The 26,665-nt window shown below is 39.9% G+C and overlaps 1 protein-coding gene across 10 annotated transcripts in view; it reads right to left on the bottom strand.

The window, feature by feature from the left end:
* Positions 1-26,665, bottom strand: part of OPCML (opioid binding protein/cell adhesion molecule like) — a 1,172,302-nt gene that overhangs the window by 934,777 nt on the left and 210,860 nt on the right. For 3 of the 10 annotated variants that reach the window (XM_078339868.1, XM_078339864.1, XM_078339861.1), the window contains exon 2: positions 13,304-13,563. The exons of the other annotated variants lie outside the window; for them this stretch is intronic. The gene's annotated coding sequence lies outside the window, so the exon portion shown is untranslated. The remainder of the gene's footprint in view (positions 1-13,303; positions 13,564-26,665) is intronic. 10 annotated transcript variants of the gene reach the window in all.

Consider the following 26,665-nt stretch of genomic DNA (forward strand, 5'->3'; position numbering starts at 1 on the left):
TTTGCTCTTACATTTCCTGATGTATAGATTTATATTAGGGTTCCCCTCTACCCCATTTATGCAGACCAGCATTGCCTCTCTTCTTCCCTTGATAATTAATAACCATGCATGTTCCCAGGGCATCCTCGGACCTCCTTCTACAGGCGTTCTCTCAGAGCAGTAGTCTTTTCCTGTTGATCATAGGCAGTTCATCTTAGAATTACACAAGCGGGAGCCAAGATCAATGGCAACCTGATTTACAGCAGCTCTTACCAACAGCTTGTGGAAATGAGAAATAAATACGGGGTCAAACGACTCACCAATAATTTGACATTGGTAAATCTGGCTTATTTAGAAGTCTTAAATAATAAGGACCTTCACATCGTTATTTCAACTGAAAGAACATCAGTGCCTTGCCTTAAGAGACTTTGAGAGCTGAAAAGGTGATTTAAGGTATATTGCCATTAGAAGTATTTTTCTATTATCTTAAGTATTGCAATGTATCTGAATTGGTAGCACAGTACTGTAACCATTCACAGCCCTAACGGGCATACACCAATAAAAAGACCAATAGAAGAACTGCCCTTGGTCCTGAAATCACAAGCGCAGCCCAGCTCTGTGTTTCTGTTTTCAGGTTGCATTACAAGTCAACAAAGCAGGTGTTTGTATTTCTGAGTACTCTGGAAATACCATAACAACACAGCAAAATGCCACAGCAAAGTAATACAGAAGCTTTATGGATTGAGACAGAAACAATGCAAAACATCAAAAATAATGACAATGTCATAACTAAATATTTTAAGAAGACTATCTATGGTGTTTAATTTTGAATGATGATTCGATGTGGCCAGTCTAAAATTGACATTGGTTTCGATTTACAAAGGAAAATTTCTTATCTTGAAATAGCTATAAAATATGAGTTTTGAACATATGGGGCAACTTAGCAGAGGCAGCAGTATGTACATGTGAGCTGTATGCTCCATATTCTGCAAAAGTTGTGCTGTGATACACAATGACAAAACTGAAAATGTTATATAACTGCACAAAAATCTGATAAAATGTGAAAAGAGCTCTCAAGGGTGAAATGTAGCCCATCTCACCTTCTAAGAGTTCACTTAAATGATGAAGGGGTTGAAGGTGTGGACTCAGTTTTGAAACAGCACAGGGAAAGACATTCTACAAACTGATGTGATTCATAATTTGCCTGACATCAGAGCTACTCTTCATGCCTAGCAAAAATTTTTCATGCCAGAATCTGATTCTATTTCTTCTTCTGGGCTTATCTTTAACCAAGACACATGCAGCTGGCCACGTAATAGGCATCATATAATTGAAAATTGCCTGATCAACTTCAGGGCAGGATCTATGTGGTTAGTAGATAACCTTGTATCACAAATGTAGTGGATAAGCTATGATATTTTTAAGAAACATTCAATAACATGGTAGTGATACAGACTTGAAGCTGGAGGGTCATAGCCACCTCTGCTCTCCTTTACCTCCCTCTACTGTTCCTCCCCTCCTCTCCTCATTGAATTTCGTAAGCACAGCATCTCACAGCGTTTATACAACCATTTTGAAAGTAAAAGTAAATTAATATCAGAGGTAGCAGCATAGGTGGTAGTCAAAGCTAGGGAAAATGAGAAGCAAAGAGAAAGAAGTGGAATAAGAGATCAAATTCAACTCCTTAGTTTTTAGACAGGAAGAATCTAAGGGTCAAGAAGATGAAATGGCATGATAGGGGTTACATAGCTGGTCAGGCATATATAGTCAAAAGCAGAATAAACCTTCTAGTTTTGATTTCTGTGTCCTTTCTGCGGTATTATATTATAAAATATCTTTATATACATTTTACAGTGTACACAATACATATTCAAAAAAGTAGCCAGGGAAAAGACTGGTTTAGACAAAATTGGTTTTTCTGGCACTGCAGTTGCCCTTTCTTTTTCTTTTGGCTGTCCACATGCCCATGATGAATGTACTGTTATCCTTCCTGACTGAGGTCACGCCTGAGCTGTTCTGACCCTCCATTTAGACCCAACCCAAGGGCGGAGGCTGGGGCAAGGGCAACCACAGCAACTTAGGTTTTACATGTTGTTATCAAGTAGCAAACTGGGGTTAAACTCAGGTCCATTTTGATTCCAACATCTGCAACATTAACTGTGCCACTTTCACAGTGGCTAGGAGGGTTAACAAAGATGACCTTCATAACGTACTTGATCCATGGTAGACAAGCAACGAATCTTATTTATGTTTTCCCTTGTTTCCAAGCTTTAAAAAAAATTTTAACCTCCCAGGCAACTTATCACTGATTTACTACTCTCAGAGCATTTTTATTAATCAAAAGTTGCATGCCATTTTTTTTAGTCAGTGAACATATATGGAGTTCTGAATCATGTTTAGTGCAAGAGCTAAAAAATCTAACAATGAAAAGGTGAGATAAGAGCCAGTTTGGGAAGAACTTTATATGCAGTACCAAACACTTGAGCTTTGTCTTATGGGTTCAAGGGAGATATGGAGAACATCAAGCAGCAGAGCAACAGCATCTGATTTTTATTTTAAGTTAATCAATCTGACTGCCATGTGAAAAATGTATCCAAGGTTAAAAAAATCACTGGCAATACCAGTTTCAGTGGTCCAACCAGCAGAGGAATAAAGAAGTCTTAGTTTATACCATAGGCTATTATAGGAAGAAAAACAAAAAGAACTGTACACTGATGTTGTACTTCAGTTTTTTTTTCTTACAGGATTAAGGATTACACAAGTCTGAAACAACTGGATATTAGGGTTAAATAAATAAAGAAATTACAGATGATGAATGCCAGATTTCTCACTTGGAGAAAGAGGTTTCAAGTAAGGGAAGGAAGGGAGATAGAATAAATCCTGCTGTGCTGAGTAAAGTAAAAGCTATCAATATGTACTTATGGGATTTAAAAACATACTGCAGATATACGGAAAGATAGAATATTAGAGATACAGCTGTGTTTACGTAGGAGTTAGTATACATTCATACATTTTATAGCCCCATCACTCAGAGTGACTAGATGCAGTTAACCCACAGTAACAATGAGCACACCCAGCACCAAGATATTGGTTTCTAAATGCCTTTCATCAATTCATAAAACGAACACCATACATCAATACAGAGAACAAGGGCTGGCAGAGTTCAGTGTTAAGAATGGAAAATGTGAGCCTGTAGCATATTTTGGTGCTGAAAAGTAAAAACAAAAAAGTTTTTTTTAAAAAGAGATACATAACATTAAATCACCAAAGAGCCAACTTCAAAGAGTTCACATTAACTAAAATTGGAGCAACTTGAAAAGTGAAAAAATAACAAAGACTAAAATAACAGCCATGAGTTCACATTGATATAAACAAATAAATAAATATTTAAATAAATGGAAGAGTAGACCATTCTTCCTTGAAGAAAAATTCCAATTAACCAACATAGAAAGAATGGGGGAAACAGAAAACCACCATTAAAAGTTTACAGTAATGATTTCTTCAGACAAGAATCACTAATGAATACTCAAAGAAAAAAATGGGCAGAAGTTTAAGCAGAAACAGGATATGTTCCTCCCCACAAATATTTACAAAGGGAATAAAGTAAGTGTGCAATGAAGAATTCTGGTAGATACTGCATTCACCAAGAGATCAGCGATAACATCACCAGTGAGGAACACAGGTCAATCTCAAATACCGACTGCTCTCATGAACTGTGAAGGACACAAGACCTCTTTGGTGTCCTTCCCGGTAATTCATGATATTGTACTAACCATGAGCAAACATCAGCAAAATTCAAATTGTGGAATATTGTACAAAGCAATGAACAAGTCCTCTTTGAAAGTGTCAAGGCCACAAAAGACAAGCAAAGACTAAAAACCTTTCACAGATTGGAGAATACTAAATGCAAAAGAAGACATGACAACCACATGCAATGGAGGATCCTGGATTGGATCTTGGGACAGAAAGAGGAGCTGAAAATGGCATTTGTGGTAACATGTTGACATTCTAGTTTGTTTTGTGGATTAGTTAACAGGATTATGCCAAGGTTAATTTCTTAGTTTTGATAGCTATTCTATGATTATACAGAACGTTGACATGAGGAGAAACTGGATGAAAAGTATATGGCACCCCTCAATGTTTTCCAGAATAAAGGTTACGTAAACTTGTAGACAGTGGAACTGGAGGTGAATAGAGGACAGCGTAGCAGAATTCATAAGACCAGTGATAAAGAGATGTTGAGTGCTGACTGATCCAAGGATGAGTGATGTCCATTGGTAGGGAAAAGTCAGGTGGGAGTGCAATGCTTGAAGGGCAATGAGGACTTCATTCTGGGACATGCTGAATTTGAGGTGCTTCTGGGACATCCAGATGGACATGCAAATGAGGCCATTTGATAAATGTGTCTAGAGTACGGGAGAGATGTAAATTGGAAATATAAATTGTGAAGTAGTCAGCATATAGAAATTTGTTAGAGGCACGAAGATGGATAAAATCATAGAGAAAGAACATGAATGATGAAGAGAAAGGAGTCTGGAGGGTGAAACTAAAATTTAACTCTTGTTCACACAATCTGATTCACAAACTTTTGTGAAAAAGGGTGTACGACCACATTTTTGTCTGCCAAATGACATGGGCCCATAAACATGTACTGAACATACGTTTGCATTAACAAATTAATGAAGAAATGAATCTATCTCCTTGGATGTGGGGATTATGCAGACATTTCGGTTTCTATGCATATTTCAGTCTGTCCACTCATCATACTTGAATCTCAGGTTTTATTTAAAATGCACTTCCTCTAGTTTAAAAATCTAGGTGATTGGTAGAATGTATGCCTCAAAGAAAGTTATATTTTATGATATAATATCAGGTTATATCTATTCCCCCACACCATTTCTTAGAGAATGGTAAAACCATCAACAGTCTTTTTTTTTTTTTTAAGGTGGAAAATACTTTTATGGGCCCTGTACTTTCCCAGCAGGCCTTGTCCAGAACAAAGAGGAGCTCATTTCAGCAGTTTCATAGTTATTCCCCTTTCGCAGTTATTGCTGAATGCCCAAGCACTACTCTTCCTTGGGAGGACCGTTCCCACCAGGATTCAGGGGCAATAAGTCAACTCACCTTAAATGAGAATCCTCAGCCTGAAATCCTGGCTCAAATAGAAAACAGAATATCTCACTGTCAACTACAAGTCCTCACACAGTATGGAGCTCCTGCCTCGTGCTTCCCAGCACTTCCAGGTAACTCTGTGTGCTGTGCAAACATTCTGCTAACATAGTTTGCTTTGTTCTGGAAAACAGTGAAATATAATGATATTTTAAAAGATGAGTGGCTGCTGAAATCCCCATAACATTGCACTATTTGAGAAAATAGAGCTTACCTGAATATTTTAGGCTTAACAATTGCCAACCAGATGGCAGGCGGCAATATAAAAGGTATTACAAAGCTCCAAGTCCTTATGTGTGTCATTTAGTAGGATATTGCAGTCAGAATCCTGTTCCATCACTATTGGGTTAGTTACTTCCATCCCCCATTTTCAATTTTATTTTCCCATACCAACACTTCAGGGGAAAACATCATTTTAAATCATTGCCCTGGATTCCTAATTTATTATCTTCACGCTTATTGGCATTTTCCTTGAAGCTGTTCTAGGGGTAGAAATTGGGGAAGTGGGGTGGTTTACTGGGAGGTCCAAAAATGTGAGTGTGGAAGAAGAAATGTAGAACATACTTATTCTCCTTGTTATGCGACATGACACTTTTCCTCTAGTTTGTGAAAGCACTGAGAATTTGGCCCAGACGTTCTAGCGATTTTAGGCATCGAAACTGTATCATTAGTGGTGAGGTCTTAGGATTCCAAAAGCAAAATTCTCAGCTGGTGTTCAAACAGAAGCTCAGGTACAATGGGATGGGGTATTTGAGTCAAATCCAGATGTAGTAGGAGAAATAAACTCTTAAGTAGGAAGACAGCACATAGTGTTCTAAAAAATGTATGATTCAGAGGGATCAAGAAGGATAAATTTCAAGGAATTTAGGAGGCTAAGATGCAATCCGGCAGGCTGGCCACCCACAGGAGTGAATGTGGCATAGCAGCAGATAGAAGGGCCGGAGTCCATTGTCTGAGAGCAAGTCAAAACCAAGGCCAAGGCTTGGAGAAACCGGGGCATAGAGAAACTGTTAAAGTAGACATTCAGGCGTGATCACAAGGAGGTAGTGACAAGCTATGAGGACAGTGTTACAGCTGGGCATTTGTGATGGAAGTGTCACAGCGCTTCTCCACCAAGAGCTGGGGCCACAGCTGCATGGAACAGACTTGATGCAGAGGCCCATCATTCACTGCAGGGGCTTCATTCACTCTGCTGCAGAGCATGTCCCAGTGCTCATGTCAAGCTGAGCTGGCTAATCAACCTCTGCCCAGGAAAACAAGGAAAAATAGCCATAACTTAAAGGTAAAATATATGTATATAATATATATGTAATCAAATAGATATTAAAGATAACAGTCAATTGGAGGCTCATGTGCTAAATACTTTTCCTCTGTAGAGACTGAGAATTTATTTATATCCAAATTCTCTCCAAATATTTTATGATAAATGCATTCAAGTGATGAATGTACACAGCCAGTGAGGCTTGTCTAATCAACCAAAAGAAACAAATATGCCTCCCTCCAAAAGAAAGAATATCCACCATCACTACTATTACAAAGGACATCATCAACAGCAACGACAAAACACCTCATTGTGAGGTGTTTGCACGGAATCTCTGATCTTGCTCCTCTCCTTCATTTCACCCAGCCTGTGTGTACTCAGCATCTGTATCTGAGCAGAGGGAATGAAATCACAGAAGATGAGCCGTAGCCCTAAATAGGCTGTTTAAATTAGTTCCAAGGCACGGGTAATTGTCTAACTCTTCCCTTTGCTCAGCTTGTGTAAACACAGATTTAAATGATTGATCAAAGATAGAATAGCCCCACAATGATCAAAAGAAAATTAGTGGAAGCTCAAAGAAAGTGTATTTTCTCAGAATTGAAGACTAAAGGGTTTGAAGCCCCAATCCAAGCTTTACTTTCCCTTCTACTATTTGCAAGGGGATCACTACTTGCTTAGGCAGAAAAATAGAGTTTTTTAAAAAGTTCAAGTTTAATGACATTCTAAAACTCTGTAGTCATTTAATTACCTGCTACGTGATGAAAAGTAATATAAACAGTCATTTAACTTATTTAAGCCTCAGTTTTCTTATCCTCAGAATTGGAAAAATAATCTCATAGATTTATATTGATGCTTAAAGGATAGGCAGTATATTAAAACTCTTTTATAATGTCCTATTCACCATAAAGGTCCCAATGACAAGTTTGATGGTGACATTAATGAATGAATAAATGAACGAGTGATTATACACATGGCTAGAGTGACATAGTGACTTCTATGCTTGGACGTTATAAGCCTGCAACAGCATTTATCTTTATGATATTTATCACTATCTGATATTACATGATATATTTCTTTATTTATATGCTGTCTGCATCCCCATCACCATATAAATGTCTGGGGCAGCAAATTCATCCTATTCACTGTAATATTCTCAGTGATCAGAACAAAGCTAGCACATAATAGGCATTCAGTCAACATGTATTTGATAAATGAATGAATGACATATTCAGGTTTTGAACTGAAATCTGCCTGAGTCTAAAGGTGTTATCTTTAAACACTAACTGTTCACAAATAAATAGACTTTAAATCACAGAGGCAGATTTCACTCAACACCATTTCGGTCTTTTATAGTTTTAGTAGGTGAAATAATGTCCCTCACTTCCAAGAACTTGTGAATACATTACTTTACATGGCAAAAGGGATTTTTGCAGATACAATTAAACTAAAGACTTCGTGATGGGAAGATTATGGTAGATTATTCCAGGAGTCCCATTTATTCACAAGGATTCTTAATAGCATCCTGGAATGTTTTCAGGCTGTGGTCAAGACAGTAATGTGAGACCTGAAGCAGGGCTCAAGGGATGCTATAATATTCGCTTTGAATATGAAAGAAGAAGCCAGGAGCCAAGGAATACAAGCAACTTTTAGAAGCTGAAAAGACAAGGAAATAGATCCTGTCAAAGAGCTCCAGAAACACACACCATACTACCAACACCCTGATTTTAGTCCATGGCGACTCAAGTCAGACTTCTGTGCTACAAAACTGTAAGATAACACATTTGTGTTACTTTAAGCCACTCAGTTTGTGTTTATTTGTGACAGCAATGATAGAAAACTAATATAATGGTACAGAGAACACTACCAGTTTGAAAAAGTCCATTGTTTATTTGCTATCAGAATACAATTTCAGACATTATAGGAAACTAGCTCACATTTTAAAAACTAATTAAATTCAATAAACTACAGAATCTTCTAAACATCCCCCCAAACTTCATGTCAAAATTAGACAATTTGAAACTTGGGACTATCATAAGCATTTCTCCCTTTCTCCATGTGCTTATAAGACAAACTTGAAACCTCTGTGATATTATTTTGCTCCGGAACTGCGGACTGGCTTCTGCATAGTATTAATATCTTCAGCCAAAACCTTACTCTGCTATGTTTTCCATGCTACTTTCCATAATAAGTTAAAAAAAAAAAAAAGAAAAAGAAAAAAATAGTCTATGCTGCCACCATTTCCTACCACATTCACATCTTCCCCACACACTAATTGTTGCAGCTTTCCTAGGAAGAGGCCCTGCTGTGTGACTTGATCAGCAACCCTCGACTTGATGGTCTCCACCAGAGCCATCAGGCACACCTAGCTGTAATGCTAAGGCTCTATGAGCCCACAGCTCCCAAGCAATGGACATTGCTGCAAAAAATTAATGTGCATCTGTTCATCACTGCAGACGGCAGAGAGAGTGGGTGTAATTTTAGCTTCCATCCCCCAAATAATGTTTGTTGTCGTGCTGTAATCTTGGCAATCAGCGTAACAGATGAACATATCGTTTCGTCTGAAATATTTGCTAAACATGATAGGACCTTGAAAACCACACCTCAGTGTGTGAGTGTGTGTGTGTGTGTGTGTGTGCGTGTGTGATTGAAGAAAAACCATGTGTATAGGGTAGAATTAAAAGCTGAACCATGTAAACCCTAGCTAAATTAGGTAAAATGAGGAGTTTTGCAAATTCATTGAATGAGATGCATGTCTCTTATTATACCTTTCTCTGGAACTTAGTATTTTGTAACCATAAAAAATGAGGCTTTCAGACAGGTTCAGAAAAGCCACGCATCTATTTTTCCTTTTATAAAATTGGAAATTTAAAGGACATGCAGTTTTTAAAGTGGAATCTAATGACAATAAAATTTAATTGGCCCAGTCAGAATTGGACATAATATTATTGTGATATTGTATTAGCCTGAATGCTGCGAACTCATTTGCTTATAAAGTAACCTTGACCACTGAAAGGATTCCTCATTTTCTGGGTGGAAACACTGGTCTACATGTTGAATTGACACTCAGGCAAACCACCACTAGCACTAAACTAGGAAATCTCTTTCTTTCCAAAGTCGCCTCAGAATGAAATTCGCATTTGAGGCCATTGCTAGAATAAACACATTAAAACCATTTCAGGCTGGGTGCAGAGGCTCATGCCTGTAATCCCACCATTTTGGGAGGCCGAAGCAGATGGATCACTTGAGGTCAAGAGTTCAAGACCAGCCTGGCCAACACTGTGAAACCCTATGGCTACTAAAAATACAAAATTAGCCAGGCAGAGTGGCACATGCCCATAGTCCCAGCTACTTAAGAGTCTGAGAAATGAGAATTGCTTGAACCCAGAAGGTGGATGTTACAGTGAGCCAAGATCATTCCACTGCACTTACTGCACTCCAGCCTGGGAGACAAGAGCAAAACTCCATCTCAGAAAAGCAAAACAAAAAACCATTTCATGTCCCTCTTCATCTTGCTCTATATTATATATAGCCACAACATTAATACCATCATCATCAGTGAATTAATTCAACAACTGTTGTGAGTTTCTGCTCTGTGCTGGGTACTGCTCAAGGTTTGGGGATGCAGCAGGAAGAACAGCACATTTGAGATTTCTTGCCTCTGTTGAGCCCTCATTGAATGATGAGCCCTCATTGAACAGATGAGCAAAGTAATTCCATGTCCAGATAGTAAGAAATGCTAAATGAGAAAAAATTAGCAGGAGGGTAAGGAGGTGGGTGGTGGTAGGAAATAAATACAGGCAGACAGTGAAAATTTGAGTGTCTGGAGAAGAGCATTCCAGGAATAGGAGACCAGAGTCAGGCTTATAAGGCCAGAGCACATTCTGTGTGCTCAAATAGGAACAAGACCAAGGTGGCTGAAGCAGAAAGGGAGGGGAGTGGTAAAAGAAAAAGTCAGAGAAGCAACAAGGATGTTCTCAACCATACAAAGAACCAAGCAAGAACAATCTAGATATTCACAGAAAGAAGGTAGGCATCAGCCCCTTTTTATTCTATTCTGGGGATAACAAAATAGGAATTAGAACCAAACACAGCATGTTCTCACTCATAAGTGGGAGCTGAAAAATGAGAACACATGGACATAGGAAGGGGAACATCACATACCTGGGCCTGTCAGGGGGTGGGGGGCAAGGGAAGGGAGAGCATTAGGACAAATACCTAATGCATGTGGAGCTTAAAACCTAGATGATGGGTTGATGGGTGCAGCAAACCACCATGGCACATGTACACCTGTGTAACAAACCTGCACGTTCTATGCATGTATTCCAGAACTTAAACTAAAATTTAAAAAATAAAATAGGAATTAGAAACTATGTTTATGACTCTTAACCCTTGGTCTTAAACATCTAGCTTTTTGGCTTTGTTTATATTAATATGTATGGATATACAATATGGTCTATATACCTGTAAGTGTGTTATATATTCAGGGATATTCAGCACTAGTAAAATATGATAAATTAAAGAAATTAGAGATTATTGCTAAGCCCCACATAAACATGTTTTCAATGTTCATAGCTATTTTCCCCAAACTCAGTTCCATTATTACATTTCATTGAAACTAAAATGTAATTGTTAGGCCAAGCACAGTGACTCACAACTGTAATCTCAGCACTTTGGGAGGCCAAGGTGGGCAGATCACCTGAGGTCAGTAGTTTGAGACCAGCCTGCCAACGTGGTAAAACCCCATCTCTACCAAAAATACAAAAATTAGCTGAGTGTGGTGGTGAATGCCTGTAGTCCCAACTACTTGGGAGGCTGAGGCACAAGAATCACTTGAAACCTGGAGGCAGAGGTTGAAGTGAGCCAAGATCACATCATGCACTCCAGCCTGGGTGACAGAGTGAGATGCTGCTTCAAAAAATAAAAAATAAAATAAAATAAAATTAGTTGTTTATAGAGTATGTCGTCATTTTCCTATGATCTTCTAAGAAACGAAAAAATGAAAAATACTTCTAATTAACCTGAAACATGCTATCAAACACATATTACAGAATCAGGAATGTTTCAAAATTTGAAAAATTATCTAACACAGAAAATACCATACATTTATCCCCTCTCATGATCTATGAAATGCATAAACTTTGACTTACTTTGATACACTGTTTGTGCAAATTTACAGATTAACTTTAACTCAAAGCAAGACATTGTCTTTTATTTCCTCTTCCTTGGGGCCACGTGCTGAGAGACAAGATGCTTTTATTCCAGGGCATTTTTTGGTCTCAGTTTTTATTATTATTAACAGTGGAGGTAGAAGTGAGTACCACAGTGACAGTATCTGTAATGTGTTTATCAAGTATTTTTTGAGTGTGCCATTATATCTCTGCCTATTGGCTCTGCCTGACCTTGCTCCACACGAAAACTTAAAATCAGATGAGCTAGTTCAGCAACAAATAGCCCGTGCGGCCAGCGGTAGTGTGTTGCCTAAAATTATAACCTCATGGTGTAACGATAAATACTATTCATTGCTCACCTATTATTAGGCCCACATCAAAGCACTTTATGAGCATTTAAGCCTCAGAACCACCCTAGGAGGTAGATCTAATGATTATGTTTCCCAGATCACAGATGAGGAAACTAAAGCACAGTTTCAGTGATTAGGTTATTTGCCAACAGACAAAAACCCAGGGAAACAACCTGCATCTGTGAGGTCCCATTGGGATTGTACCCAGCACTTCCACACTCTCCATCGCATCCTTTATGCTGGCTTTTTTATGAGGATCAGATTGTTGACCAGAACATGCACATATCTGGATTAGCAAAGATTATTTTCTAGACTAAAAGTTAGTTAGGCTCTTAGACCCTCTCCTAGATCAGTCTGTGCACTTCCTTGTAAAATACAGCTTCAGAAAAGAACCCGGCAAAGTCAGTTTACCAAGAACTCCTCACCCTCTATATTCACTCATCCCAGATATCTGATCAGAGTCTTCATGCTCCACCATCCCCTAGGTGATGTCTGGTCCCCCCTAGCCTGTTTTCAGCAAGGATCTCATTCCGTCTGTTTAGTCAGAATCATCCTGACCCCTGCTGTTTTCTCTTAGTAAATTTCCATCCACTGACCCGCACCTTGTTTCTTGGCTATAAATTCCCATTTGCTAGGATATATTTGGAATTAAGCCAGTTTTACTTAGATCTTTTTTCCTATTGTGAGTGTCTTTAATAAAAATCTGTTTTTACCCCATTAACTACTGTCCAGCTATGGCTTTTCTTTGACAAAATCTGCCAGTTCACCCTGCTGCATTTAGTGTGGAAATGAGCACAGCTGCAGCTGTTACTGACTCCATTCTCTATGCCTAAAAATTGATGAGGGGCTGGATGTGGTGACTCATACCTGTAACCCCAGCACTTTGGGAGGTCGAGGTGGGCAGATCACTTGAGGTCAGGAGTTTGAGACCAGCTTGGTCAACATGGTGAAAACCCGTCTCTACTGAAAAAAATTAGCCAGGGATGGTGGTGGGCACCTGTAATCCCAGCTACTTGGGAGGCTGAGGGAGGAGAATTGCTTGAACCTGGGAGGCAGAGGTTGCAGTGAGCCAAGATTGCACAACTGCACTCCAGCCTGGGTGATAGAGTAAAGCTCTGTCTCAAAACAAACAAACAAACACAAAATTCATGAGGCCAGGCAGCTGATGCTGATGTCGATCTTCACATTTGCTTTACTTGCAGCCTCAGTGATTTTACTGGTTTCACTTCATTTTCATCTAGGACGCCAATCAGAAAGAGTCTGTCCTTTTGATGCCTTTTAAATAATATTCATGACACATCACATTGACCCCAGTCTAGTTGTGCACCCGGGTGAGATGGAAAATGTGAATGAAAAAGCAGAGCATCATTTCTTACCAGTGCTGCCTCTGAACTGACCACACACAGCACAGTATACAGGCACCCAGCTGTCCTTTAGCCCTCCATTATGAGACAGTAAGAGGCTTCTTCTGAGGTCCTGACAAGCTGAAAATTCTTTGTTCAAATTCTTTTCTCAGAATGTCTTGGGATTTGTTGCACTTAGTGGCAACCCTGCTGTGATCTTGCAGGAAGGAAGACTATCCATGAATTAAAACATCACCAGCATCAATTCCAGCACTTCTGGATCCTCTAATCACCTAGGCAAAATATGAAAAACAAAAACCCTGTTTTGCTTTCTCCCCTCTTGGCCCCACTCTGCCACATCGTCTATGGCTGTAAGTCAGCCTGTCTAAGCCTTAACTGGCTGAGCGTTAACTCATCCAATGAGTTCAAAAGAAAGGGACACAGCAAGGCACACAGAGATGCCAGTGTCACAGTGGAACCAGCCTAGGAGAGCTCAGGCTTACAGCTGGCAGCTCCTAGGGTCGCCCTGGAGGAAGCACTGGGACAAAAGGACACTGTGGCTGCTGGCTACTGACAAGTCTTTGGCCTAATTTATTTGAGTAGTTCAGAGAAAACTGAATTTTCTGGAATTTTCAAGGTATTTGCATCAGGTTGGTGTGGGAACATATTTTCAAGCCTTGAAAGCTTTCCAGGAAATGCCTTGTAGAAACTGGATTTGACTCTGCTTTGTCCTTATGCTGATGGGTACCAATGGTGTAGCCATTTCTGTCCTTGTCACTACGTGATGCATTCCTCTCTAGTTGTGTTCTCATTTCATCCATTATTTCAGATGTCTTTGAAACCATACAAATTTTATTTTACCTAAAGTGTACCGAAACTCATTGAATGACACAATTTTTCTTATTTGATCAGTATTTGGTTAATCGAATGAATAGAGACAATCTGTTTAAAGAGAGAATTTGTACTATTTCCTTCAATGTTTATTCTTCCTCCTCCCACTTTACCCCCTCTTACTCAGTAATAGCTGTTTTTTCTGGATCTCATGGAACTTAAGTCAGGCTGGTGGAACTGGTTTTGGGTCCTAGATTTGCCACTCATTCTGTGTGAGGCCTTTGAGAAGTTTTCTCCTCTGAATATCTATTCCTTACACATAAATTAAGAGCAGTAACCCACCAAACTCAGAGGCTCTTATGGTAATTAAATGAGATAATTTAAATAAAGCAAGTGTCAGAGTGCTCAAAACAGCATAAACATCTAATAAGTGTTAGCTCGTAGCACCGCCTCCCCTTTCACAAATTTAAAAGAAAGTTAATGAATTTTTGCCAATCCTGGAATGCTATCACCCTTATAAAGTATGCATTTTATAATTTAAAATAAAAACTCTTAAAATTATGCTATTCTCTGGAAACATCCCAATCAACCAACTTTGCCAATGTGTAAATAAACAGTATGGGTCACCCCACAATTTAGAATTGGATGCTTTTCCTGGGTCTGTGCCATCTCTCCTTTTTCCCATACCAACGTTTCTGCTGGATATAAAGTCTATAAAGGAAATTGTTTTATGGGCACACAGTCTGCTCAATATGCAGAGCATAATAACAGCAGCACCCAGCTGGCTAAAGGCTGAGGATGTGGTCTTATTAGCCCTGGAGTTTGGCTAAGGCAGGAAACAGCCATTCTCCTTCAATAAATAGAAGACAGCTGAAGTCCCCCAGCTCCTCTTCTTAAGGGGGCCTTTTATCACCTCTCAGCCATGTCTTCATGTAGGAATAGGGCACGGTGTCTGATGAATGGGGACCAGAACTTGGGGGAAGGTAGGGGAACAAGAAAACGTGATCTCAGGTAGAAATTAAGAGAAGGAAATATTTTGTAAAAAACAAAATATTTGTGTTTTACATATATTCCTTTTGTATATATGTATAATTCCATAATGTATTCCTTTTCTGCTCATTCCCTAGTTTCTCTCTAGCTTCTCAAATAACGGTGCGGTGCTGGACAGAGGAAGATTCTGCAGGCTCTTGCTGCCATCAAAAGCTCCATAAGTGCCACATTTACCGAGAGAGAGGGCAGCTTCAAAGGTTTCATTTCCACTTACAGTCTATGCAGCTCTACAAAAGAGCATTGATTTTGGTTAAATTGATTTCATTCATAGTTGGCTTGGATGGTGTATTCAAAAGAGAGATTGTATCAGACTGCCAGTGTACAGGAGTCTGGGGGGCAGATCTCCTCTTGTGTGTGTGCATGTGGTCCTAAATATTTCCTCTACTCACAGGTGGCTGGAATTTGGCCTTTGAGGGGCCTGAAAAGACATTTTTGCAGTATGGGCCACTCTGGACAGGAGTATTACACTGCAATTAGGGTTATGTCAAAAGCATAAAATCAGGCTTTTCAATATTGCTTCCAACTGCCTGTGCAGCAAATACCCATTTGTCTTATTACTTTATATTAATGCACATTAGCTATTGACCCTAATTTAGTTGAAATATATAATGACAGACAGATGTACCAAGTGCCAATCAATTATGAGAAACTCAAATTTCTAATAACTCTAATAATTCCATGGATTCCGGGTAGCAGCTACTGTGGAAAATACCTGCATGACTATTTCAAACAAGTAGGCGGAAGTGTTCATGATCACTGTATTTGGCTGCAAACCTCAAGCAGGATGGCATTTGAAAACCACATAATATCAAAAATCATAGTACCAAACAGCAGAAGGATTCTGCTGAAAAATATTCAAGATTACACACGTGTGAACATGCAACACATGCAGTTTTATATTAACAAATGCCATCAACTTTCAATTATTTATTCAAATGAAAGGCAGCTGCTAGTTTAAAAAAATAAAAGATACAGATACAAGATTTTAAACTCATTTAATGATGGCTGATGGCTATAGGCTGCATCCTACGGTCTTTCTTACTCAGCATTTGAATTTACTTATCTATCCTCTGTTCAGATCAATATTAAAATTGGTTTCATTCTCTAAGCAGCCACTGACTGATGGTAATTGGGCAGAGATGAATGAAAGGTAGACGTCTGGAGAACTCAGTGTGAGATTAAAAACATATCATAGTTGGATTATACAGATATGCATGCACATCCCATATGCAAACACACAATGCATATGTTTTAATGTCACTTTTTAGCAGTATTCTTTTAACTGGGGATGTGCAAAAATTTATCTGGGGTTCTTTTTCAAACACAAATGCTTAGGTTCTACCATCCAAATAAGTTGATTTAACAAGACTAGGGTGGGCCCCAGGCAATGTATTTTTAATAAGTTAAATCCCTACCAGTTGATTCTGATAACTGCTTCAACTACTGCATTAAAAATCAGACACCCTGAAAAAAAAAAAAAAAAAGATGGGCTTTTAGGCACTTGAGGAAGAGCCCCTCAGCCTTCCCCAAGACATAAAAATCCTACCTCCAGTGACCAAAGTGTTAAAACCAATATAGGAATAACCCTTGATTACACATTTTCTCATTCCTTCCACCACCCAGGGCTCTGGTTCTATCTCAAAACACTTCTCAGTATGTCCAGTTTTTAGCTCAAGCTATCATCTCCCCACCTACCCTGATGCTTTTTTCCCGGAAATTAGCATGGTGCCAGACACATGATATCTGCTCGACAAATATTTGTTGAAAGAATGAACAAACAACTGAGCAATTAGGAATCGTGTATTTATTTTTCAACATCTACTTGCAGAAGACCTGGTATATATAAAATTGAGTTAATACTAGCAGACATTAAATTGAAAAGAATGCTGCTCATATATCTAAGTGTAGGGCACATGACATGAGTCAGATTGAATCTCAAGGAGAAGAAATAGCCCCCCAGCATGCTGATCACCACTAGTACCCAGGGACCTGGATACCTGTGGCCCAAGCCCATGTCATCTCCTGTTTCACTCTTACCCACAGCAGACAAGCTGGTGAAAGGCATGTGCCAGAGCAAACCAGCTTCACAGTCCACATGAGGGTATCTGGTGGCAAAACATCAATTATCACCTCCTCATCTGAGAAGCAGAAGATTAGATTTCTGGAGGGTCTCCGAGGCCCACTTGTGTTCTGTTCAATTCTAATGCTTAAGTAAAACACCCTCACAAAGGACAAAGGCGATGAAATCACTGCTTGGAATGAAACAAATCTGGATGTAAATGGAAAAATAATACGGTCAGAACTGAAGAGGCAGACACACTATATAAATAGGCTTTGCAAATTAACATGGCCCCAAAAGGCACCCAGAGAAAAGCAGCTGTCCTGACCACTAAGGAAGGAAATGCTTCAGGACTCAGGACAGTTCCTGTGGGTCACGCGATTGGTTGCGTTCAGTCAGTGCCCAGGGTTCAGGAGCTAGAGCTAAAGGCAACTGACAGAACTAGCCCATCTCCAGTTGGGTTGAGGCATCCACCAGGCCACAAGGCAGGAGAAGCGAATATCACCGTCCAGGTATCACAGAGTATTGTAGGCTTGAGATGCATAAAGAGATTCTGGGAGAAGACAAACGAGGAGACAAAGTAAAGAACTGAGTGGCCACTGAGGGGCCATCCTGGTAAGGTGGGGAGTGGTCCCAGCTTCCTGCTTTCCCCAGACTTCACTTATCCCCTCTCTGTGCTCCCATGAGGGACACAAATTAAGGCAAATTGGCTTGGTCTCTCCAATTCAGTTAAAATGTTTATTATTTGTTATCCAGGATTCTAAATCACTCAGAAGGGAGCTTATTTGTTCTCTCAAGTTCTCCATTACCCCTGTGGGGGCTTGGGAGAGAGCTTTGAACTGAGAAAAAGCCCCAGCAGTAATTAAATACAAAAGGCCTCCCTGTGCCTCCCCGCACTCAGAGTTGGCAGCCGGCTCCAGCTAAGCAGAAGGGGGAAGATTTGATTTTAATCACACAGATTTCATATTTTATTTTGTTCATTAAAATTCCTGATAAGGATTTACTTCAGCATTCTGTGGTTCTCCCTGAATATTTGAAGAGGGTCTTTTAGAAATTTTTCTCTTTCACTCTAAATGTTGTCTGATCCCTGCCTCCTCCGTGGTCTGAAGAGATTGCCTCCACCCTGCTCAAATCCAAGGTGTGAGAAGCTTCTGAGAGAAAGAGAAAAGAAAAATTTAGAGAAGGCATGCCACCACTGTGTAATTACAGCCACGCTGCCTCTGCTCAGCCCAAGTGAAAAAATCAATTATCTAAGAATGCAGGCCTGGAATCAAGATGAAGAAAAACTTTGCTCTCTGAAGTTATCCAGAACTTCTAGGAAAATAAGGAATTCTAGGGCTATATAAAACCATACTGCTGGGGAGGGAAGCAAATGCTTTTTAGAAGAAACTGCTGAGACGCCTACAGGCCTCTGTGCCCAGGTGGGCTGCCTCTCTGAGTGCAGTGGGATCCCAGGCCTCAGTTCCAGAGTGGCGGGGACAGGCCTTGTTCCTCTGCTATGGGCAGAGCTAAATTGTCACCCACCAGGCACAAATTGGAAAGAGGCTGGGAATGTTTTATTCTTCAAAAGTACATCAATGCCAGTACCTTCTTGCCCACAGAGAATCAAATTTTAGTTTAGAGATGTATAAATATATATTTGTGTGTGTGTATATATGTTCAATATATATATATAGAATTAGAGCTATAGTATAGCTATATAGAATAGTATATAGTATTATAGATATATTCTATATATGTATATTCTACATATAGTATCATTATATACTCTCCATCTGTACCACTCTGTATCCTTGAATCTCTTTGACTGCATCTATGATAAGGATTTGCAAGTATCACATTCTATATTCTGGATTCTCTGGATGAAGCCTGTCCTCCTAGAAGGGGAAGGGGAGACAAAGGTCTCCGCCTCAGTCCTTGGCAGTGGTGAAGGGCACTTGTGGGCTGAGCCACATCACTAGACTCTCTTCCTAGTGGAAACTCCAGTATCAAAAGCCCAGTACATTCTCATTGTGCACTGCTTCAGATGTGCTATATTCTGACAGCAAATGATTTGGCATAAATATATACCAAAGCATTCCTTTATGTCCTCTATGTTTACTCATACAATATTAGATTGCCGGATGGCATTATTTGAGGAGATCATTCTCAGTCTCACTTATATGCGCAAACACCTACGAAATTACTCCAATTATTGCTAGTTTGTTAACTTCAACTAGCAAGTAGAAACAATTTACCTTTTGTCATTTTACTCCAACAAAACTCTATTTCCACTGAAGTGATTTTAACACCTATCAAAATGCAGAAAGAACCAAAAAACAGTGAGATTCATATATATGTTTGGGCATATATGTGCACATATATATCCCACTTTTAGTGGATTAGAATATATATAAATCATGATTTTATTAATAGACAATAAATGGTGATGACGTTTTAAGATGTCCTAAGAACCCCTGATCAGGAAATCTGATCAAGTTACTCTAGGCAGGAGGGATGACTGCTTGCCAAGATATGCAGCCTGTTTTACATGTTCATAGTGCTCATATGGGAGAAAACTAGGAATTAAGAATGAGAAAGACATGTCCTTAACTGACCTCTAAAGGAGCTCACTGGAGAAGAAAGTGGGTCCCTTCTTTCCTGCAATGCAGCCCTCTGTTCTGGACTCTACCTCAAGCATTTGTCCTTTTCAGTCTTTTGTGGGCTAATGCTATTTCTTAAAGAACAAAATCTTGTCCGTCACAGTAGAATGTAAGGCCCTGCTCTTGTTTGAAGCCTGTGCATTTTCACTTCCTGCAATCTCTTTACTTAGCAGCAAATTTCCCTTCATTAAAATTAAGCCTCATTTCTTGCTCATCTTTTCCTGTTTTTCTCAGCAAAACTGAGTGCAATCCTGAACCTGTTTTTCTTGCTGTTTTATTTTCTTGTCATTTCATAACTGAATCCGCTTTCACTCTACAAACAATTGAGAGATTTATTCTACCCGTTTTGCCTCTCCTTTGCGTGGGAAACTAGAAGAAGAGAAGATGAGGAGTGTGAGTGTGTGTATATGTGTGGGAGGTGTAGGTTTGTGTATGTGTGTGGGCGTTGTGGGTATATGTAAGTCTGTAGAAAGAGTAGGTGTGGGTATGTGTATGTGTGTGGGGGTGGCAATGTGTGTGTATGTGTGAGTGCGGGTGTGTGTATGAGTGAGTGGGGGTGTGGGTGTGTATACATGTGTGGGGGGTGTGAGTATGTGTACATGTGTGTGGGGTGTGGGTATGTATAAATGTGTGGGGGGAGTGGGTGTGGGTTTATGTGTGTGGGGGGGGTATGGGTGTGTGTATGTAGGTGTTGGGTGTGAGTATATGTGTGTAGGGGGTGTCGGTGTGTGTGTATGTGGGTGTGGGGTGTGAGTGTATGTATGTGGAGGGTATGGGGGTGTGTGTATGTGGGTGTTGGGTGTGGGTGTATGTGTGTGTAGGGAGTATGGGTGTGGGTATTGGGTGTGGGTGTATGTGTGAGGGGTATGGGTGTGTGTATGTGGGTGCTGGGTGTGAGTGTATGTGTGTATAGGGATATGGGTGTGTGTATGTGGGTGTTGGGTGTGGGTGTATGTGTGTAGGGGTATGGGTGTGTGCATGTGGGTGTTGAGTGTGGGTGTGTGTGTAGGGGGTATGGGTGTGTGTATGTGGGTGTTAGGTATGTGTGTGTGTAGGGGTATGAGTGTGTGTATGTGGGTGTTGGGTGTGGGTGTATGTGTGTGTTGGAGAGTGTAGGTGTGTTTATGTGTGTGGGTGGGTTGTGAGTATGGGTGTGTGTATGTATGTAGTGGGGTGTGAGTGTAAGAGGGTATATAAGTGAGGGAGGTGTGGGTGTGTGGGGCAATGATTGTGTGTATCTGGATGTGGGGTGTGGTCGTGTGTATGTATGTGGGGGGGTATTGGTGTATGTGTTGGGGGGTTGTGGGTGTGAGTATGGGTTTGTGTATGTTGTGTAGCTATGTGTGGATGTGGGGGGCATATGAGTGAGGGAGGTGTGGGTGAGGGTGTGTAGGGTGGTGAGGTGTGTATGAGGGTGTGGATGCTGGTGTGTGTATGTGGGTGAGGGGGTGTGGGTGTGAGGGGAGGGTGAGTGTGTGTATGTGGGTATGGGTGTGGGTGTGTGTGTGTGGGTGTGGGTATGGGTGTGTGTGGGGGGGGTGTGGGGGGGTGTGTATGTGGGGGGGTGTGGGGGGCTGTGTGGGGTGTATGTGGTGTGTGTATGGTTAGCAGGTAGGAGGTTAGGATGTCCTAAATGTCCAGGATGTACCACAAGGATCCATTTGTGTATTCTGGCACAAGGGTTTTGTGCAGACTCTAGGATTACTGGTTGTGTTTCAGTATATGTATGCTCATTGCAGAGATAGTGTGGCCTTACATATGCATCTGGAGTGGCAACTGCTCAAAGTAATTCTCTAGGGTCAGACTCCCAGACAGGGAGGTAACAGAAAAAAAACTGTGGGATTAGCATTGGATTCTGTAAAACAGCAGATCTCAGGCTCTGGTAAATCTGCCCCTATTTACACTATCTGCCCATCTCTTTAGTTTATGCTCATTTTCCCTTCTTCTCTCAATCAGGTTATCTACCTAACATCCCTTTAAAGGCCAACATAGATACATGGAGTTCTATAGACCTAAACTTTCATAATTGCCAGATTCTCTGAGCAGCATTGAAGACTACACTTCCTTTGATAGGCAGAGACATAAAATGGCCATTCAATGTTCTCTGGTAGGATGGGGTTGCAGCAGAGTCCAGGGCCTCTGGGAACAGTTACTACTTGGAGGCAAGGAAAGGGAAGTGCACCTAAGGCTGGAATCACGTACCCAGCATTCTGATCAAACTGGAGTGACACTCACACTGTAAATATGAGTGTTGAGAAGACATTTCGAGGCATTCAGAGACAAGCTCCAGAGAACACTATATGGTTGTTGTGGTGGCCATGTTAGCCATTCTTCAGTTTCCATTTGACTTTCTTAACTCTTATACTCACTAAAAACCTAGGCTTTCATTAAAAGTTGGCTAAACCAGTCTGGCTAACATGGTGAAACCCTGTCTCTACTAAAAATACAAAAATTCACTAGGCATGGTGGTGTGTGTCTGTAATCCCAGCTACTCGGGAGGCTGAGGCTCTATGGCCTGACTGTAGGGCAGTGGTACGATTTTGGCTCACTGCAACCTCCACCTCCCAAGTTCAAGTGATTCTCCTGCCTGAGCCTCCCAAGTAGCAGGAATTACAGGTGCCTATCACCACGTCCAGCTAATTTTTGTAGTTTTAGTAGAGATGGGGTTACGCTATGTTGGTCTGGGTGGTCTCGAACTCCTGACCTCAGGTGATCCACCTTCCTCAGCCTCCTAAAGTGCTGGGATTACAGGCATGAGCCACTGTGCCTGGCCTTAAAGACTAATTAATATAATTAGAATAAAATGCATAGCGCAATTCCTGGCATGTAGTAATGCAATACTCAAAAACTCAGTTTTTATCATTATCAGAAAGGCATACAACAGTTACCATGTGCTGGGCATTTTACTAAATATTGAGGACACAAAGGCAAATAAGAAAAGAAATGGTTCCTGGCCTCAACTAGCTCACAATCTAAAAGATGTTTTCCTTTGCACAGTTAGGAGGGGCAAACTTATTTAAATTCTCCTTCTTTGTTATATGAGACACCCGAAGTTCAAAGAAGTTAATAAAATTGTTTAAAAGTTACACAACTAATAGTGGGCAAAGCCATGATTTGAACTCAAGTCCAAGTTATTGTAAAGGGTGTCCCTCTGTCTGCTTTCCAATACAATTAGTGTAGTTAAAGTGAGCGCCCAGGAGTAAAACTGAAAGAGAAAGGGATTTGGTCACTCATGAGCCTTTGTGTTGCCCCATTATTACAGAAAGTTCAAGAACGAACAGGCAAGATGAGAGGAGCAGACACTGCAAGGAGCGACCCTATAGAGTCAGAACTGAAACCTTACTTGCCTGCTGGCCTGGTAAGCTGGCAAGTTTCAAAAGGAGGAAGAATTGGCTGTGGGCTGTGGCTTGACCCACTGTGCCAGGGTTCCCATGTCTTAGATCCTTACCAGTAAGGGTGACAAAGACAGCTGACACCAAGCATGCACTGTGGGCTCCCATCCCGAGTCCTCTCTACTCAGGAGGAGTGTTGCCAGTGTTGCCATTTCCAGAGACTCCACAGGGGGATCAGAGCCACTGTGGTTTTAGTTAAAGCCTTCGCTTCTAACTGGAATTTTCTTATTTTCTTTCTTATTATTTGTAATTTTCAAGTACTAGCTTATTTAAAAAAATAAAAATAAAAACACTCTTTTTTTTTTAAGTATCACGATTGTTTCTAAATGTTTAGTTTATGCTAAGGGTTTAGCCTTCTCTCTTAATCATTTACATTTGTACTTCATTGGCTTCCAAAGCTTTTTTTCTGATATCTTTAAGACTTGTCAATTATATACTATTTTCTAACTCAACCTTTTACCTTTATTGTGACTTGAGCTCTGTTATTTTAAAATTTTGCTTTATTTCTATGTGATAATTTAGCATTGGTAAAGCATTAGTCACATTCTATTCTTCTAGTTTTCTGTTATTGCACATAGGTCATCTTTGCTTTACTTGTTTTCTAATGTTTTCCTATATTTTATTGATGTTTATAAAAACCCACAGAAAGTATGGTCATGGTGGCCATTTTTTCATTAAAAAAATTCCTTTTGCTCAGGATTGCCTTGGCTATTCGGGCTCTTTTTTTGTTCCATATAAATTTTTAAATATTTTTTCTAGTTTTGTGAAGAGTGTCATTGGTCGTTTGATTGGAATAGCATAGAATCTGTAAAATGCTTTCGGAAATATAACCATTTGAATGATAGTGATTCTTCCTATCCATGAGCATGGGATATTTTCCATCTGTGTCTTCTCTGAGCAGGGTTTTGTAATTGTCATTATAGAGACTTATTACCTCCCTAGTTAGCTGAATTTCTAGTTAATTTATTTTGTGTTGTGGCAATTGCGAATGGGATTGCTTTTCTTATTTGGCTCTCAGTTTGATTTTTGGTGGTGTATAGGAATTCTAGTAATTTTTGCACATGGACTTTGTATCCTGCAACTTTGCTGAAGTTTGTTTTTTAATCAGCTGAGAGAGCTTTTGGGATAAGACTATACAGTTTTCTAGATATAGAATCATGTCATCTGCAAACAGAGATACTTTGACTTCCTCTCTTCTTATTTGGATGATCTTTATTTCTTTCTCTTGCCTCAATGATCTAGCTAGGACTTCCCATACTATGTTGAATAGAAGTGGTGAGAGAGGGCATCCTTGGCTTGTGCTGGTTCTCAAGGGGACTGCTTCCAGCTTTTCCCCATTCAGTATAATGTTGACCATGGGTTTGTCATAGATGGCTCTTATTATTTTGAGGTATGTTTCTTTAATACCTACTTTACTGAGAGTTTTTAACACAAAGGGATGTTGAGTTTTATCAAAAGACTTTTCTACATCTACTGAGATAATCACATGGTTTTTGTCTTTAGTTCTGTTTATGTGATGAATCACATTTATTAACTTTCATATGTTGAACCAACCTTGCCTCAGTGATGAAGCCTACTTGATCACAGTGGGTTAGCTTTTTAATGTGTTGCTGAATTTTGTTTGCAAGTATTTTGTTGAGAGTGAAACTGGAGGAATCATGTTACCTGACTTCAAACTATGCTACAAGACTACAGTGACCCAAACAGCATACTACTGGTACAAAAACAGGCACATAAACCAACGGAACAGAATAAATAGCCCAGAAGTAAAGCAAGACAGCCACAACTATATGATTTTTAATTTTATTTATTTATTTATTTATTTAGAAACAGACTCTTGTTTGTTTCCTGGGCTGGAGTGCAATGGCACGATCTCAGCTCACTGCAGGCTCTGCCTCCCAGGTTCAAGCAATTCTCCTGCCTCAGCCTCCCAAGTAGCTTGGATTACAGGCATCCACCACCATGCCCAGCTAATTTTTGTATTTTTAGTAGAGACGGGGTTTCACCATGTTGCCCAGGCTGATCTCAGAACTCCTAACCTCAGGTGATCCACCCACCTTGGACTCCCAAAGTGCTGGGATTCCAGGCGTAACATGACCAACTGATATTTGACTAAGCTGACAAAAACAAGCAATGGGAAAGCCTCCCTATTCAATAAATGATGCTAAGACAACTAGCTAGCCATATGCAGAAGACTGAAGCTGGACCCCTTCCTTACAACTTACACAAAGATCAACTTAAGATGAATTAAAGACTTAAATGTGAACCCAAAACTGTAAAACCTCTGGAAGATAACCTAGGCAATGCCCTCTTAGATAAAGGAATGAGCGAAGATTTCATGATAAAGATGCCAAAATCAATTGCCACAAAAGCAAAAACTGAGAAATGGGATCTAATTAAACTTAAGAGATGTTACACAGCAAAAGAAGCTATCAACAGAGTAAACAGACAACCTATAGCATGGGAGAAAATATTTGCAAACTATGCATCTGACAAAAGTCTAGTAGCCAGCATCTATAAAGAACTTAAACAAATTTACAAGAGAAAAACAACCCCATTGAAAGGTGGGCAAAGGACATGAACACACATTTCTCAAAAGAAGATATACATGCAGCCAACAAGCATATAAAAAAAAAGCTCAATATCACTGATTATTAGAGAAATGATAATGAAAACCACAATGAGATAGCATCTCACACAAGTCAGAATGGCTATTACTAAAAAGCAAAAAAGTAACAGATGCTGGCGAGGGTGTGGAGAAAAGGGAACACTTATACACTGTTAGTGGGAGTGTAAATTAGTTCAACCATTGTGGAAAGCAGTATGGTGATTCCTCAAAGACCTAAAAGCAGAACTACCATTCAATTCGGCAATCCTGTTACTGGGTATATACCCAGAGGAATATAGAGCATTCTACCATAAATACACACACGCTCAAATGTTCATTTCAGCACTCTTCAAATAGCAAAGACATGGAATCAACCTAAATGCCTATCAGTGACAGATATGAATAAAGAAAATGTGGCACATATACACTGTGGAATATTAGGCAGCTATGAAAAAGAACAAGATCATGTCTTTTGCAGGAACATGGATGGAGTCGGAAGCTATCATCCTTAGCAAACTAACTCAGGAACAGAAAACCAAATACAGCCTGTTCTCACTCATAGTGAGAGCTAAATGATAAAAACTTACGAAGAAAAAGAAGAAACAGCAGACACTAAGATCTACTTAAGAAGGTGGGTGGGAGGAAGGAGAGGAGAAAAAAGATAACTATTGGGTTCTGAGCTTAATATCTGGCTGACGTAATGATATATAAACAACCCCCACGATATAAACCTTCACATGGACCCCCAAACCTAGAATAACAATTTTTTAAAAAGGAAAAGAAACTTTCATACATTGGGCTCTTTTCAGACAT

This window comes from Callithrix jacchus, chromosome 10 (genome assembly GCF_049354715.1).
Source record: "Callithrix jacchus isolate 240 chromosome 10, calJac240_pri, whole genome shotgun sequence".
Lineage (NCBI taxonomy): Eukaryota > Metazoa > Chordata > Mammalia > Primates > Cebidae > Callithrix > Callithrix jacchus.